The sequence below is a fragment of the Parasteatoda tepidariorum genome, chromosome 8 (genome assembly GCF_043381705.1).
Source record: "Parasteatoda tepidariorum isolate YZ-2023 chromosome 8, CAS_Ptep_4.0, whole genome shotgun sequence".
NCBI lineage: Eukaryota > Metazoa > Arthropoda > Arachnida > Araneae > Theridiidae > Parasteatoda > Parasteatoda tepidariorum.
The window spans coordinates 29,363,906-29,382,873 of NC_092211.1; positions in this window are offsets into that span (position 1 = coordinate 29,363,906).

An 18,968-nucleotide genomic window follows, 5' to 3' on the forward strand; every position below is an offset into this window, starting at 1 on the left:
AGCCATGAAATTGCAGTATAATATGCACGTAATTCAGTAGAAAGATTATTTGTATGCAAATTTTAGAAATAAAACGTCGTAGGTGATGTAAGTGTACGTAAACCTTGTGGGTCGGCGCGCGCAGGTCAAAGCTGTGATAAAAAGATGAAGAGCACCGTAGTTAAAGACATTCGCTGCAAGTGCAAGTGATTTGTTTTGTGAAATATGTCTTCAAGAAATCATTTAGACGACTTTACTCGAGGAAGAATAATTGGGAAGACTGAGGAGGGGCGTAGTGTGACCAGTGTCACGAAGAGTTCGGGATCAACAAAAGTGTTGTTTCTCGTGTTTGGAATGCCTTTAAAACTACTGGTACAGCTGTTCGGAAGGTTGGTGGTGGCCTTCCAAGGAAAACAACGCCAAGAGATGACCGTTACATTGTCCTCCAGGTGAAAAGAAACCGTTTTCAGTCAGCGAGCGCCATATCTCAGAAGCTGTGCACAGCCACAGGACGACAAGTATCAAGATTTACAGTAGCCAGACGCCTCTACAAAGGTGGCTTATTTGCTAGACGTTCTGAACGCTGCATACCTTTAAAAGTTAGCCATCGGCGGCACCGTTTAGAGTGGTGCAGAGAACACGAAACCTGGACACTTCATCAATGGAGTCGCGTCCTCTTCACAGATGAGAGTCGTTTTTGTGCTACAAGCGATTCTCAACGTCAGTTGATCTGGTGAGAGGTTGGAGCTCAATTTCATCCCAATAACATCGCAGGAAGATATCATTACGGTGGTCCTGGAGTTGTCTGGGGTGGCATTACGTTGAACGGGTAGACTGAGTTTCAGATCTTCGACCGAGGTTCTGTAACTGGAGATCGCTACTGCAGTGAGGTAACCCTACCCCATGTGCGTCTGTTCCGAGGGGCCATTGGACCAGACTTCATTTTTAAGGATGACAATGCCCGGCCACACCGTACTGCTAATGTTCAAGAGCTACTGGAAAGTGAAGATATCACACGAATGGATTGGTCAGCTTACTCTCCAGATCTAAATCCCATAGAGCATGTGTGGGATGCATCAGGGAGGCGTCTTGCGACACGACAGTATTCTCCTCGTAACACCCATCAGCTGAAAGATGCACTAAAGGAGGAATGGAGACGTTTACCCCAAGAACTCCTGGACAATCAGGTGCTAGCATGAAGAGACGATGCCATGCAACAATTACAGTAAGGGGAGGGCATATCCTATACTAGCGAACATCTGCCGGTTGTACTTACGCTTCTTCAGGCAATCATGTGTAACGCCACTATATGTCAAATAAAGCCTTTTTTTTGTTCCATATCCTAGTTTAAGCTTTATATTCATTTCTGCGCCATTATTCTTTTACCATCGTTTAAGTACAAAATAATGTACATCATAATCAAATTTCTTGTCAATCGAATGATTTCTTGTAGAGTTATGACAATAAACGCACTTGTTGCTTAAGTTTTGCACACCAGTGTATATAAAAACCATTACATAAAATCCATTACATAAAATCCTTATATACATGAAATCCTTATATTCATAAAATAATCCATTTTTACCGTAACATACCGCGGAACGAAAAATTTGATATACTCTAATTTTTACTGTAATAATTACAGCGAAATCACTGAATCAATTTTACTGTAAAAGGGATTTTACGATTAAATCGACTTCGCGGATGATGCTCCCAAAGTGCCAGTACTTTGTAAGGTAATTTTGGCCGGAATATTTTGCACTATTATTTGCCTTATTTTTAATGATGTATTTCGACTGTGTAAATTGAATTTTAGGGAAATTTTTCTTGATCTAACCGTTAAAATAATTTTTTGTTTTGTTTTTACGCAATATTTTTATTCGCAAAATATGTCACATTGAATGAAGTCATGCAAAAACCTTTTTAAAAATATTCCATTTTTAAACTTTCATTTACAAATACTGTAAAACTTCTGCTTGCCTTTTTTTCATTCTAGCTTTGTCCAGACTCTTAAAAACTACGATTTGTTTATGTTAAATATATCTTCACTTTTAAAGCGTTAAGGAAAGTATATCTTGGTTTGACAACGCTTTATACTCTTGATTTGCGAATGATGATTCATTCTTAATATCATAAATTTTTTTCTAGTCTTGTTTTGTAAAGACAGATTCAATCTCGATATAAAAGGGTTAATTAGGCTAGTATAACTTGAACCTCATATCGTGCAAACCAGCATAGTTAAATTTAAAAAAAATTTAAGCTAGCACGGTTTTCTTGCTAACAATTTATTAATCTTGTTGGTGTTTGTGATAAAGATTGTTACTGACATCAAAATCATCCATACACTGCTATCTGAGTGCTCTATCTTTTTCACCAAATGACAGATAGAAACCCAAATTTTCTTAGTATTTTTGTTACAAAAATGTCCATCAGTATTAATTTTCCATTAGTTTAAATCAAATTAGTATAAATCATTTACAGCCAAGATAAGATGTTTCAAATAAACATCGTAAAAATGTTTTATATACAATCAAAATGCTGTGTTTTTAAAAATACGTCTAACGAATAATTTGGAGAATAAATTAAACTCAGATTTAGTTTTGAGAGATTAAGAACGTCTAGAGAACTGAAATGTCACATTTTTATTACTTCAGAATAGACCAATTAATCAATAGTATAATTAATAGTATAGTTTCCTTAATATAATTACATTTATTAACCATACAAGAATAAGCATTTTTTTATACTTAAATCAACATAATATTTTATTTTGATAAATCCTTATTTCAAAATTATTATATTTATCAATGTGTGAAATTTTTAAGTACCATAATTAAACTTGCAATTCTTTATTAGATTTTCAGTTCTTTATTAGATTTTTGGAGAAATAATATTCCGAAGAATGTATTTTTTTAACGCTTTATTTGATGTTTTACCCACGAGTGTAATTAAAATAGAACCATTAAAATAGAACCATTTTCTAGCCGCTAATTTAAGATTCTTTCGAACTGAAAANTAATCTCATCTATATGTTTCTCGTATAATTGCAGAGCTGTTTGTGTTCAAATTCTGTAATTTAAGCAAAGAGTACGACGTCCAATATTCCAGACTCTATTTCTAAAAATTGATTCAAAAAATTTGAATATATCCAACATGGAGAAAAGTGTAAAAAACTACTTTTTTTTGCATTTGAGTAGTCTCAAAAATTGGGCTCTGCTTGTTCTCTATATGGTTCATTGTATTTGTTGCTGTAGTTGTATTTTAATCTTGTAATTAGAAATTAAAAAATTCTAATCAAATGTAATTTTTGGAATTTTTTGAAGCCATAAAAAACTGTTTAATTATTCTTTTGCAGGGTAGAAAGTTTCATAATCATTAAAAGAGCAATAACTTTAATTGTTCTCTTGCATCAATACGAAATACGTATGTATGGTACCCGCGAGACATTTTAAGACACTATTATAATTAAACAATATTAAGGATAATTAGGCGAACGAAAAATAAACCATTATTAGCTAAATTTCCAACTGTTTAAGAAAATCGTTTAAACTCTTAATTACGCAATATCGAATTCTAATTTACATTTTATTTCTACTTAATTAGGTAGTTTATAATGAAGGCATTTCATTTTAACGTTTCGAATGGTGCTTAGTTTATTATTCATTTTAAAAGAAGCATGTTTTGAATATTATATTATAAGGATTTTGAAGATTATAGATAATAAATATAAGTATTTAATTATTTTATGTATTTATGTATAATAGCTAGCGTAAACACATCTAGATATAGGCATGAAGATGAATATAGGCATGAATATGAATATAGATATAAATGTATTAGAATATAAATTGGTGCTAGTGGGGAATTAGTTTTATTCATGTAGCGCAGTTCATATATACAGGGTTATTCATAATTCCCTCTGGGCAGGAACTGGACTATCGCATTGATGTATGCCGTGTGACCAAGGGTTCACACATAGAACATCTGTAATGTATGCAAGTAAAACTTGAATAGTTTCGGAGCAATTTCATACGTTTCTTTTTTTTCCTCTTCATATTCGTCTTCTTTTTTATTACTATAACGCTCCCCGGAGGGAATTATGAATAACCCTGTATTATACGCAGCAATGCATTAAAAAATCACTTTGCAAAAAGAGGCATATTGTATAGGTATTCTTATAATATTTTTTGTCATTTCTGTAAATTTCAGTTTAAAATTTTTAATAGCTTGTATAAGGTTTTTAAAAGAGACTATAATGATATTAATTTAATAAATAATTTTAAAAATTCTATTCATAATTTTTAAAAAAAATTTCCGGCATTTTAATGAAACTTTTTCATTTCTATTCTTCAAAAATAAAATACGGAAAATTAACCAAACCGACGCAACACAAATGTTTACAGAAAACCAAGAAATTTGATTAAATAATATTATTGTAACAAAGAAATCTCAGAAATATGTTTCATTTTATGAAATTACTAATATGTTGAATCATTCATTCTGTTGAAAGGCAAAATTAATATTTCTCAACAAGGTTTATAAAAATGTCCCCTAATTTTGCGAATGCGTACCAGATAATTTAAAAGAGTTGTGACGTAGGAAGATTTATGCTGCCATCTATTTATTAATGAGAAAACTAATGTTTTATAGACAGACTAAAAACTTTATAAGCTAATGTTTCCTGGCTTAACATTATCTGGCTCATAATTTCATAATAAAATTATTTGCTCTACTTATTTTTCTATCAGGATTTGAACCTTATAATTTGCGATTAAACCTAGATTGTTTGCGTGACTGTATGTATTGCAATGTGCTTTGTCAAAAGTGCAAAAAACAATAATGTGGATATGTATTATAAATACATAGAGTTCTTTGTATAAGATATAAAAAGGTTTTGTTTCGAAATAAATTAAAATATCATAAAAAATAAAAGTTTAAAAATACTGTGCAGGCTGTCGTAATGTTGCATTTTGAAAAGCACCTCGTAAACAACAGATTTAAATTATTCAGTAAAACCTGTAAAATGGACCACCCTTATAAGTTTGAACACCTAAATAAGGTGACAAATTATGTGATACATTATGATTAAAACAGTTACATAAACGAAAATGAAATTTACTGAGAAAAAAAGCATGGTCGAAATACCAGAATAAATTTCAGCGTATTTCTGGAGCACTAAAAAGCTCGTTAATTTTTACCGAAGAACTTTGGTAATGATTTCGGTAAAATTAACGATAAAACATAGTTTTATAATATGTGAAAAAAAAATTGGTAATTTTATTATGCTACTTCAAAGCATGAAAAAAATTTGTTCCTTTAATTTACTTTTTAGTTTTTTTTTTTGTCAAATGTTTAGTCATAGGAAGCATAATTTTGAAAATCAGAATTTCCGGTAAACTGTTACCATATGAGTGAAAAAAAATTTTAAACAGTATCTCAAACTAAAATTAATTTAATATACCCCACTTTAACTAATTTTCCATTCCAACTAACTTTCTTGTTTTTTAAAAATTAAATATAGTCTCAAAAGTGCATTTTTTTGTAATCAATGGGAATTAATATCGAAAAGCATATAGTGACAGTTCCCCACGTATAAAATGAAGTGTTAGCAAATTAATTCTCTGTCTTACATGACAGTATTCTCTGTTTTTCCTTTGACAGAATGCATTAATAACACAGTCAAGAACGGGCTGATTGGGAACACAGCTGTCACATGCGGATTACAATTTTCTTTCGTGGTGCAATAAAAAAGAAACACCTCAAACCTTGACATCTAATTACCTATTTTTATTTTATGTAAGGATGTTGGTAAAGATGTTGAATAAATGGAGGAAGCATGGCAAAAAAGCTTTTATTCTTCAATCTATATATATATATATNAGATGCAGTTAAATTGTCAAAGGAATCAAACAATATGCCTCATTTATAGCATTTAATATATAATATAATATAATATAATATAATATGAATTTCTTAAAGGATATCAAATTAAATAAAGTGTGAAGAATAATTAATTAATTAATAGTTAAATTAATAAAATATACGGTAGAAACAATTTTCTTGTTTCAGTTTATTATAAAAAATTTTCTTTAAAAGAAGACACTAAAATTTCACATTTAATGTGAAAGACAGGAAAAAAAAAGGATTTGGAAAAATGAGCCATACAAATACTTTTATCACGTATTTCAATTCACTAACTTCTTAAAAATAAAAATAATTTTAGAACATTATTATTTTCTTAAAGTATTATTCTTCAATTATAGGCATTTGCTTTAAAAATACACTCCAAAATGTTTCGTGAATAATTTTTTGCTTTTAAGTTTAGAAAATGACTTCCTCGAAACCATTATTTCTAGTTTATTTTGTTTGGTTCGTTTTGTCAAGATTAAAACGATCGATATTCGTGAAATTCTTATGATGTAAAGAAATAGAAAAATATATTATAAAAACTTTTACGTTGTAAAAATTTGTCGTAATGAAAACAAGAGTTTCGGGCAACTGCTGTCTTATAAATGACTTCTTGATCAAATTATTTCATGTAATAGCAATTTCTTCAGAAGTGATTACAGTGAAAGTAACTTTTACTTTTGTGGAATAAATCAACTTTTTCTTATTCTGATAGTTTAGACGAAGATAAAATCATGTTTTTTTTTATACAAAAGATGCATAATTGTGTGTTCACATTTCTTTTTTTTTTTCTTTCATTTTATGAAAGATGACATCATGTACTCCAATAATCTCTCCTCAGAGAGCTTTTTCTCCAGGTAGGCATAAGATTCAGAGCCCCGGGATAGAAAAATAATCTTTTTCTTTTATTTTGCTTAATTACTCTATAATTATTTTTCTCAAGTACTCAAAAATTCATTTTTTTCCTTAAATTAAAAATTTAATTATTGTTTTCCTTAATTGATTAATAATTTGATGCATTCTGTCAGTGATAAACAATACATGTGAGCATTGTGTGTTTGGTAAATATCGAAACTCATAATTTTCAGGTTCAAACCTATTGCATTTTTTTGCAATGCTTATAAGAATGTTTTAATCTCTCCTAATTACTGAGTATCTACTTCACTTCGAACAAATAAAAAATTTTCAGAAAAGTGTTTTTTTCCCCCTTCAGGTTTTTATTCGACTCTTGTGTTTATTCGACAATGAGCGGTCATTTTATTATGCGACTTGACAGTTTTAATGTAAGAAGCAATTACGTCACAGTGTTGCCGCTAAAATGGTAGTGTAATGCTTACATGTTTTAAGATTTTTAATTCTTGTGCAGGGTAGTCTGAATAAGACATCATACATAACCAATGTTGTTTTCCAAATTAATCATGCACAGAGAAATAATTTCCGAAAAATTACCGCACTGTATGATAATGACATGCCTGGTAAAAAAACCATAATCCTGGCTAATTAAACCAAAATAAACCGTATTTAAACCATTCATTAGACAATTTCTTCTTTTCATATGATGACGGTTTACCGGAAATTTTGGTTTTCAAAATTATAGCTCTTATTACACATACTTAGTAAAAAATACAAAACTGAAAAGTAAACTTAACCGAATAAAGCGTTTTATTCCATGTTGAAATTTATCATTTGAAATTTAGCGAATATCATCAGATTTACTAATTTTCCTAATATACTATAAAACCATATTTTATTATTATTTTTACCAAAATTATTACTGAGAAAGAAGTAGCGAGCTTTTCAGTGTTCCCATATTTCCAGGAACTCAGTAAGTTTTACCATATTCTGGTAGTTTTGACCATATTTTTTTCTCAGTGCTTAATGCTTTTAAATTATAGTGAAATCAAATTTCAACAAGATTATGTATCTAACAACACTCCTAGTATTAAAGGATTATCCAAATATACTGAGCATTTACGAAGAAAAAAAAGAATTATTTACCATTTAGAGTAAGTTCTATGCAATTTTACTCTATTAAGAAGTGACATTAGTGAGCCACAAATAACCTGTTAACGCGTCAACCAGATATATCCAGATAATTAATGGAAAATGTGACAAATATTAAGGATTTTTCATAATACAGTGACATAATAAAGTTGACAACTCATTCCCCACATTGGTAGAAACGCCCACTACGATTTGAACACGCCTACTTCGCTGGATGGTCCACATTGAGCAGTGCATTGAGTTGCTACTTGTGACTGCGACTTTATCCACCTCCTTGCACTGTTGCTTCTCAGTCTCGATCACACACAACTTATACACTCGAATGTTATAGCCAACACAGGAGCGACCACGACTGTGAACTTAATACAGCTCTCACGATTAGCACTAAAAAAGTGCGGTGATATTAATACAGCTCTCCCGGCTTCTCACAAAAACTGCGAGATATCAACTAGTGGTATTTGTTTATCATATTATATTATAGATATAATTCTGGTGGGGGAGTACTATAGTGTATCTATCACTACAAAAATATAATTCCAATTCATTAGTATAAGACATGTTTACTCTATTCTATGATGGGGTACCTTTTCATAGATGACGGTTGACATTGTCTATAACTCACTCCCCACATATTCAACAAATATTTCAATAAATAAGATCGTGCGAAAAGGTTTTTTAATGTAAAACAATTTAAGTCCCAAAATTATTTGAAATTTTAGATTTCGTCAAATAAAATAAAATATTTTCAGAAAAAATTAAGTAATTTTGCAATTTATTTAGCGTTTATTAATAAAAGAAGGCAAAATATAAATGAAAACAAGCAATTCGAGCATAAATGGTTTAAAGAGAAATTAATAAACTACCATTCAATATCTTAAGTGCGAGAGGAAATATCTATGAAGAATGACAACAGAGGACAATTAGTTTCGAATTTCCGAAAGTAAGGCAGAAAAGCTGCCTTAAGAAGAAGAATAAATATTCCCATTATCACCTTCTCTTGTGTGAAAGAATAAATGAGCAGACGATTATCACAAAGCTCTTCTTTATGAGAAATAGTCCATCTGTTTCTATGTCAACTATTCGCTTTTCACGTAGCTACGAAAAATTCTCAACAAGTTTGGTAACTCAGTTTTGGGAGTAATTTTAATTCCTTTGTTATAAATACATTCCTTGTTTTAACAATATTTAACTGATAATATCTCCTTTTTAAAAATTTAAAACACGTCTAATGAATCTTTGTTTTTTAATTAGTGTTACAGCGCGTAGTACCACAAATAGAATACTAGGACTTTTAAGATACCTCTGAGTTATTTTTCTAAGTTGTGATTTTGATTCAAGAAGTATTATAGCATGGAAAACAACCTTCATAACAAATTCTTTTCTCGCTACATTAGTAATATAAATATTAGAGAATCGAAAAAATGAGTTCGGATTAACCAAGAGTAAGGTACGAAATTTTAAGTGCAGAATTTTATTCAAAATATGGAATTGCCAATAAATTTCAAATGTTAGCTGTTGTTGTGTAAAGAGGAGGAATTCTGTAATAATTTGTTGGCAATTTAATATTTTGTAGAAAAAAATCAGTATCTAAACTTGTTAGTTTGTCCTTTATGATTTTTCCTATACTATATATATAATTGAAAGAGAATTTTCCTGAAGTTTCCTAAACCAGCATAGCATCTTTAACCAGTATTACATATTGAAGTATTTCATTATCAATTTGTAAACAGTCAATAAAAAAGAATCTGCTTCAAGAAATTTCGTAAGAATTATGGAAGAAAGTTCGTAAGCACTGCAATTTCGGGTGTTCAACTTAATGCTGTTTAGCTGCCCAAGAAATATAAAACTTAAATTCTAGAAATTTCAAAATTATTTAGAAAAATGCACTAGGAATATGATAGAATTAAAAAAAATTTTTTGATTCGAGATTTATTAACTGTTAAGAGTGTAGGAAAAAAAATAACAGGAATACCACTCTGTTAGCCGCAGGAATGGTACATAGATGAAATTTAACTTATATTATAAGGGCCATTTTTGTTTATGTACACAACACGAGATGTCTTTTTTTAAAATTTCAATTCACTCGAAAATTATAGCAATTTTGGGCACTTTTTTGAAATTTTTTTTCTCTCTTTTTGCTTTACGTTACAATTTATTTTGATGCAACGAAGACAGAAAAACTATCTATAAGACATATGAACTTATTTGTAGAAAAATGCATTAGAAGTTGAGGGAGGAAAGAAATCAGATTAGCTTATTAGTTCGAGAATTATCAATTGTGAAACTTGTTGTAAAAACTCTACGCTGATCGATCTACTGCCCTCAAAAATGTAACTACCGAAATAAAATTTGATGTACTGAAAGGGTCATTTTCAATTATAAACTTAACTGGAGTTTTTTTCTTCTTCTTCGAAATTCCAATTTGTTCGAAAGTTATTGCAGTTCTACGTGCTTCTCTCCCTTGATTTTCATTTCATTAGTTCGCACTTGACTCGATTTCAAAAGTAATAAAAAGAGAAGAAAGAAAATTAAAAATTAGAGAAAAAGATTAGATGTTTCCAGATATTAATCCCAACATTTGTTTAGAATTTTTTTAAAAATATAGTACTCAAAAGATATAAAAACCGTTTCGAATTTAAACTGTTACTCAATATAATTTGCTTAAAACTAATGCTGTCAAGAAATAATATTCCGAAATATTTGTTCTTTATATCCCCTTTCACTTCAAAGATATAATATTTTCAATTGAATTGAATTAGAAACGTGCATCTATATTTAATTTGAATAAAACCTCTGCCCCATTTCTTTTTTCATGTTTATTATAACTTATTTTGCCGAGTAATTCTAACAAACATTACTCACATGTTATAATTTAAGCTTCACATTTTGGCTATTAATTGTCTTTTAATTCAATATTTATTCGACCAACCCTAGCCACATATAGTAAACACATCACCATTTGGCATTATTATAGTATGCGAATTTTCAAGGTTCATGGCAACTTCCAAACATTCCGAGTTTCACATATATGATTACGATTTAAAATTTTGATTGGTATACATCTTTCTATTTTGGCCAACGTTTAAAAATTGAAGCAGAAAAAGGCAATTTTTGATACTTTTAATCAATTATGCATAAAGTAAAAATATATTTTTTTATTTAATCAATTAAGGAAATTCTTTATCGTGTCATTTAATGAATAGACATCACGAATATTACTTCTCATTTATAATCACTTATTGTGTTTTAGGCATAGTATAATAAATTTAAAATATTTTATTTTCAAGAACAGTTTAATATTTTTCTCATTCATGTAACAGTTCATTTTGTTATGATTAACATAAACAATAAATGCGTTAACATAGAATTTTAATAATTAAATATTTTAGGAATGAAATGATCTTATCTTTGAAAAATATCGAATATTTAAGGAAAAAAACAAAGAGAAATGATAGAGAGTCAACCATGGGGATGTTGAGGGGAGAAAGCAAGGAATGGAGCCTCCAAGATTTAAAATTTTTTTTCACTGTTTACTTCACAAAAAGTATAGGTTTATAAATTGTATTAATAAAGTCATTCTCAGTTTTAAGTAATTAGATTTCAGATTCTCAGTATTAAGTAATTATATTTCACTACCTCACTTATAAGCCTATCATTAATTCGTTAAGACATTGCTCATTAACTAATTCACTGAATATGAATATTCTTTCTCACTTTTTAAATCCCATTATAGGTAAGACAAAATATAAATATTTATAATATTTAATTTTTCAAGCCTTCAATTTAGTGGTCCTTAAATATTTAAGAAACAAAGACATTAATGCATATTATTACTATTTATCATTATTTTTCAAACATTTCAATCTTAAATATCAATCTTAATGCTAAACATACTAACATTCAACAATTTATATTTTTACCTAATTCACTTAGCACGATAATTCACTTTTTGCTTATTGGCTGATATGTTTAGTCACTAATAAATTGATTCACTAATACGCCAATTATGAATATTTGAAAACCTATGTTTGAAAACCTTTTAAACCTTATTATTTATAAATCGAAATATTAAAAAATTGCTGATACTCCCTGAACAATAAAAAATTGAGTGGTCATTATATATATTTCTTTAAAAAAATGATAGTTATACTTTTTTGTTTATCTATTTAATAATTAATATCTCATTTTATTTCACTCTCAATATTTTTTATTTCCTATTTCTAGCAATGGAGACATTATTTAAAGAATTATAATTCAGTTCTGAAACTTTTTTTTGAAGTACCATAGGTGTCTTTTACAACATCTTATGTTGAAAAAGACAGCAAAGAAGGAAAACTGCCACTAAATGTCTGAGGTGTTTGCTTCCTGTCAAGACCGCTTCAGATAAGATCTTAAATCTAAAGAAACGAACTGTCAAAGAAAACGTGCTGGCAGAACTTCCTCAGAAGTCTAGTGACTCTTCAAAGGTAAAATGACATATTTTCTAACAATTTGTCACAGAAAAAGACAGTGTGACATTCATATCCATTAAAGGGACATGTTCTCTATTTATTGTGTTTATTTTACACATTATTTATATTTCAGTATCTTTAACTTTACAATCTACAGATAAAATGAAAAATGTGGTTCTACTTTGAACCATTATACCGGATAAATATAATGTTGAACCATTACATCGGATTAATATAAAGTTGAACCATTATATCGGATGAATATAATGTTTAACCATTACATCGAACTAAAATAACGTTGGACCATTAGATCAAATTACGATAGCGTTGAACCATTGTATCGGATTATTATCTTGAACCATAATACAGTTTAATTTGCTGTTACATTAATGGAGTGTTGAATAATTACTTGTCATAATTCAAATGGAACCACAGTATAATGTAATCAAGTTTAAAAACTGCAATGATATGATTCAATTTTGCACTATTCAACTTGCAGAGAATTTAAACAATATTATGGTTCAACACACTTTAAAACTTCAGCACGGAGGAAACAATTGCGGTAAAATTACCGAACTGTATGTAAGTTACAATTTCGGTACAAAAAAAAACATTATTCTGGTAATCGAAATCAAAATTAATGGTATTTAAAATATTATTTTGGTAATTTTTCCGTTCATATGGTAACGGTTTACTAAAAATTACAGTTTTCAAAATTATAGTTCTTATTAGCACACATTTACTAAGCATAAAACCGCATATGATGCAAACAATGTCCATTTAACAGACGAAGCAAATTATCAAATGGTTTGCATAGAAATAAATGCAATTGCAAGGAATAACACAAATGTCGAAATTATAATATTTTACCATAAAGTAAACCATTTTGCTTTCCAGAGTAAAATTTCTACAATTTAATAAAACTAAACGTTTCATCCCTAAAAAGTTCTATAAAAGTAATATATGCACATTTAAAAACAATGCCAGACAACAACTATCTTGTGTCGTTGTTTCTACAAAACATAAAAGGAAATACGTTTTGGGAAATGTGAGATTTGATTCATTGATATGTTTAAAAATTTTGATAATCATTTACAATTTTCCCGAGAATCCCCTCTACAACTCGGAACAAAGATAAAATATTTGCGTATTTTAGACATGTTATTTTAAAAAAAAATACATAAAAATTTTACTTAAAAAAATATTTGTAATTAATTTTAAAAAAAGAGACATTTAAATTCATTTTTTTAAAAACTTAATATATCATTTTCTAATCCTGGATTAATCCAACAATTAATGCCACTGAATTTATTAATAGGCGAATACTAGTTTCTTTGCTCTTGGGTCAGTTAGAATCAGTAAAAGTAACAATCATCTGATGCTCGCGCGGCTACTCAGTCATCTCCGATCATCTGAAAAATAACGACAATGTTATTGTCGCCGTCGACCATTAAGGCAGAAGTGGTGCAGAGAGGTTCTTGTTTCCCAGTGGCGCCATCTGTGACCAAGAATTCAACTTCTGCCACACCCATATGTTACATCCATTTATAGGGTGGATCCATTCATATATCCGTTCATTAGTTCACAGATCGTAATTTATATCTGAACCAGAGAACGCTCCAGAGAACGATCCGAGGGTAATGACAATAGTTCAATAATTTTTGTGAAATTCTTTTGTGTGTCCCGAACTATCCAACATGTAGGGCTCGATGGATCACCATCAAAATTTGCCTGGGAACAGAAATATTTTCCCCACGATAAAAACGGATTTTACCGATAAATATTTTTATAAATGGAATGTCCACCACTGACACTAAGCATTTTTATTAATCCATGAAGAGTTAAATTAATAAGCGTGAGGAGAAAATATATCGACGACCACCATAAGAAAACTTGACCGGTGTGATCCAAAAAGTTGAAAATTTCTTCCACACAAAAGATGGAAAATTTCTTCATAACAACCATCCTTGCTGCTCCACTTTTTCATGACCCCTTTCTGGACCGATTCAAAGCTGCCAACAATTCCCCGGCAATCCCCCAGTCCTGACGGGGCACATTCAGGCTCTTTTTTTGTTTCTGTTTTTAAAAACTTTAATAATTATCCAATCGTCGCATAATCATCGTTCTCACGGTAAGTCAAAGAGTCTTTCACCAATGCTCTTATGGTCATTTCATAAAGGCTTTTACCAACTTTTTCAAGGTTCTTGGTTATCTCGCAGCAAAAATTACTACGCACGCAATCAATTTTTAAATCTTTTAAAATGTTTTAGCCATGCAATCAAAAAATTGTTTTGAATTGACTCAGTGACTATACTTTCGTCGGGCAAAACCTGCATTAAGATCTGCTTTCCACACTTTTAGATATTTTTAAGCGTTCTGAATCATATTATCGTTCAAACTAACTTAAGCCTGAATGCTATGCCAAGATGAACTGCAACATCATGTTTATTAACCATCCTTAAGCTTGATCGCACGAATACTATACTTCCAATTGAATGGATACATAAATCAATTGAACATCTAATCAAATTTATAGTAATTTAATACGGTATTATGGTTATAAATTTTTTGAGAGTGTGCGACAATATAGCTAAAGCTTTGTAGGTTTTTGAACTTAAAAATTTAAGTTTTTTAAGTTCCAAAAATGTTTAACGTTAAGTAGTTTACATTCAACTTTCTTTAATTTTCAACTATACATGTATTCATTTATATACGTATATATTCATTTATATATGTATATATATGCATTTATATATTCATTTATATATGTACAATGAATAATTGAAGGGTGAAGTTCATGAGGGAGTGTTATGAAGCAGGGGGAAGAAAGATACGCTTTATTTAAACATATTATAATATTCGGAGAGCATTAAATCACACTTCAAAATAAATATGCTTGAGTTTTATATTAAGGAAAGTAAAATAAGACTTTCCGACCGGCCTGTGTAGGGGACAGGGAACTGTCCTTGTATCAGAAAGGTCCTGGGTTTGAATCCCGGGCAAGGCATGGATGTTTCCTTCTCTCTCTGTGTGTTCTATGTCCTTTCTCCTCGGTGTGTGAATGTGACCCGCCCTATAAGCGGGCTGTGGTTGTGCGAATGGCGTGGCGGAAGTCGAATTCCTGGCCATAGATGGCGCCACTGAAAAACATTAGCAGTCGTACCCCCACTGCCTAAAAACAGGCATACGACAAAAAAAAATCTTTCCTCTTTATATGTTACTCCACTTGCAAAAGGGGGAAACATTAGTAATTATAGTAGGTCCATATAATAGGTCGAGTGACTACTCAGGTTCTCAAGCTTGGTAAAGGAAAAAAACTTAAAATTGTTAACTCTAATCTAAAATTCGAACTAATTCGTAATCTAAAATTCGAACTTAAATGTCAGATGTGAATACCAATTATGAAGACAGGTCGGGTCTCGTTTTGAATAATGAATTAAGAAAGAGAATTTCGTCAGGGAAATAACAAAAATTGGTTAAAGATTTTTATGTTATAATCTATATATTGCAAAAACTTCTAAAAAATAAATCATGAAAACATGCTTAGTACACCCGCACTTACTACATATATATGTATTATTTATAGAAAATATCAAAGCAGTCGTCCATTACTAAATCAATATATGCATCGCTGAGAAAATGTAACATATATATTTTCATAGATATAGTTTCCGTTCACAGACGGCGCATTCAATGAACAAAGATAACCTCTACGTTCCTTGAATTCTAAGCACTCTTTTGATCGGTGCTTGGTACTGGAATATATGTAGCAGTATAAAGGAAGAGTAAACTGAGTTTGAAGGAAGGGAATGTCACTATTTCATACTTTTAAATTGTACTATGTAATGAATTGCATCATATTTTTAACTTTTTCAAATTTTTTTTTCCTTTAGGATAAGTTATTTTATAGCTTATGAAATTAAATAAAAAGTTAGATTTTTTTATACGTCTCAAAATTTGTTTATGGTGTAGCTTTTAATATTTTTGTGCATAAATTTCAATATAGATCTGTCAATGTTTATATTTTTGCTGCAATATATTAATTTTCTATTAAATTAGTCTTAATACTTCAACGTTTAGAATTAATTCAGAACTTTCAATGCTTTAACATGCATTATACTATAAAAAAATATTTGTAGCTGCAATTTTTTTAGCTTAAGGATAAGTTATTTTATAGCATTTGAAATTAAATAAAAACTTTGATTTTTTTTTACACGTCTCAAAACTTGTTTGTGGTATAGCTTTGAATATTTTTGTGCATGAACTTCAATATAGGTCTGTCGATATTTATATTTTTGTGACAATATATTAGATTGCTATTAGTTTTAGTACTTCAACTTTTAGAATAAAAACCGATCACTGGACTAGTGGTTACTGTACTGGATTACGGAGCCAGTGGTTGTAGGTTCGAATCCCACCATAGGCGTCGATTTAACTTTCTCTCTCTGTGTTCTAAATCCGTACTTCTGTGTGATAGTGTGAATGTAACTCGCCCTATAAACGAGTTTGTGCTTGCATGACGTAGGCGACGCTTCTCCACCGCCGCTGCTTAGCCACAGGTGCTCACTGGGTAACGCTAAGAGAGTAGCAATTCTGGCATTTCTGAGGTCAATGGGAAATAGACCCAAGTGCCCGTCACTTAAAAAAAAGAAGAAGAAAGAACTTTTAGAATTAATCCAGAACTTTCAATGCTTCAACATGTGTTATACTATACAATTAAGTGAATCTAATTTATCTTTATTGGAGAAATAAATAAAACAATGGAAATAAAAATAAAAATATGACCACCGAAGCCGACGTCTTCAGAGGGTACCGGCCTCGGAAGTCATAAAACAAAACCTTTTCTATTGAGAGAGAGGACAAATGAGAAAATTAACTTTCTCAGTACCCCGAAGGTTTTGTAGAAGTCCAGGAGGAATTCATGAAAGACATAAAGCCGAATCAGAAAAGAAATTTCAACAAAATCTATAGAAAATAAAAACTCACATTAAACCGGTCAAACAGCGATTTCACAAACAAACTAAATGCAAAGGAAACTTTAAAACAAAAGAAAACAGCGCCCTCTATTAAAATGCGCAGAATGAAAAAAAGAATAGTAAAAGAAAAAATTGCGTAACAAATTAGTATAAGGCTTAACTGGAACTGCTCAGTTAGGACTTGAATTTCGCCTTGTTAAAAGTATCTTTATTGGCCAACTTTGTAGAATTTTGATAATAACGTATCCAAGCGGAACAATATAAAAAATTAATCAAACAGAAACATGTGTAAAATCTTATCATTACGAATATATAATTTTGAAAGACGTGCATAACAATTGGAAGTAAAAGGCAACTCAAATTTGGTCTCAAACCTGGCTCTAAGAACATAAATCCCAAATTGGCTTGCTATATCTTTCTTTTCTTCTTTTTTTTTCCAAAACTGTGCAAAGATAAAGCTTCGAAGATATCAGAATGGCGCTAACTCTCTTAAGCGGACCCTTTGCTTTCATTTTTTTTGTCAGGCAAACCGAAAAAAAAGCAGTCTGATCCAAACTACCAGACTATGTTAAAATTTACTATGCTTCTGTCCATAAGGGAACACCAAAAAGCTCTGTTATTTTTACTGAAGTCCTTTGGTGATGATTTTGGTAAAATTAACAATAAAATATGTTTTTAAAATGTATGGTAAAATTTGGTAATCTGATAAAATTTAGTAATTTTTTAGGGATGCTTAGAACTGGGTATAAAAAAACATTTAGTCGGTTAAATTTAATTTTCAGTTTTGTATTTCTTTATAAATGTGAGGTAATAAGAATTATGTTTTTAAAAACCAGAATTTCCGGTAAACTGTTATCATATACACGGAAAAACTACCAAAATAATGGTTTAAATGCCGTAAATTGTTGTTTTATTAACCAGAAACTGTACGGTAGTTTTAATTAAAACTGTTTTCTCAGTACAGAAAGAAGAATCCCTCTTAATTGATGCATTTTACATTACCATAATTACTAAATGCTTTATTCGAGAAGAAAGGAAATGCATTTGTAAAGATTCATAGCAAAAATTCCTAACTACTACAAATAAATAAAGTCCTAATTTTTTTTATTAATGTAATAATTTATTGATTCGTTTATTCCAGGTCTTGTAAGTATTTAAGACAGACGATAAAACAATCTCCAATGAATTGAATTATCTTCCACTAAACAAAGAGTTATTTTATGATTCAGATATCTGTATATTAATCAATGGAAAGAGAATATTAAGTAAATATAACGGTGTATCCGTCTTTTAACTGCTTTGTTAATGTAACTAATTAGTTCATCATCGAAAATTGAAACCTTTAAAATTCTGACATTTCTTGGATGAGATGGATGAGCCAATACCAGCATGCCAAACCAAGCGAATTTAAAGCAGAGAGTGCGCTTCTTGTTTTTCAGTGGCACCATTTATGGTCAAGAGTTACATTCAGTTACACACACGTCACAGCCCATTTATCGGGTGGACTCATTCATACATCCGTTCATTCATCTACAGATTATAATTTTGATCTGAACCAGAAAACGATCAATCTCTTTATCAGTACCCCTAGAAGTATGCTTTGTTATGGAAACATGGTAGACTTTGTGACCCAATAGATTTCACGTGCACT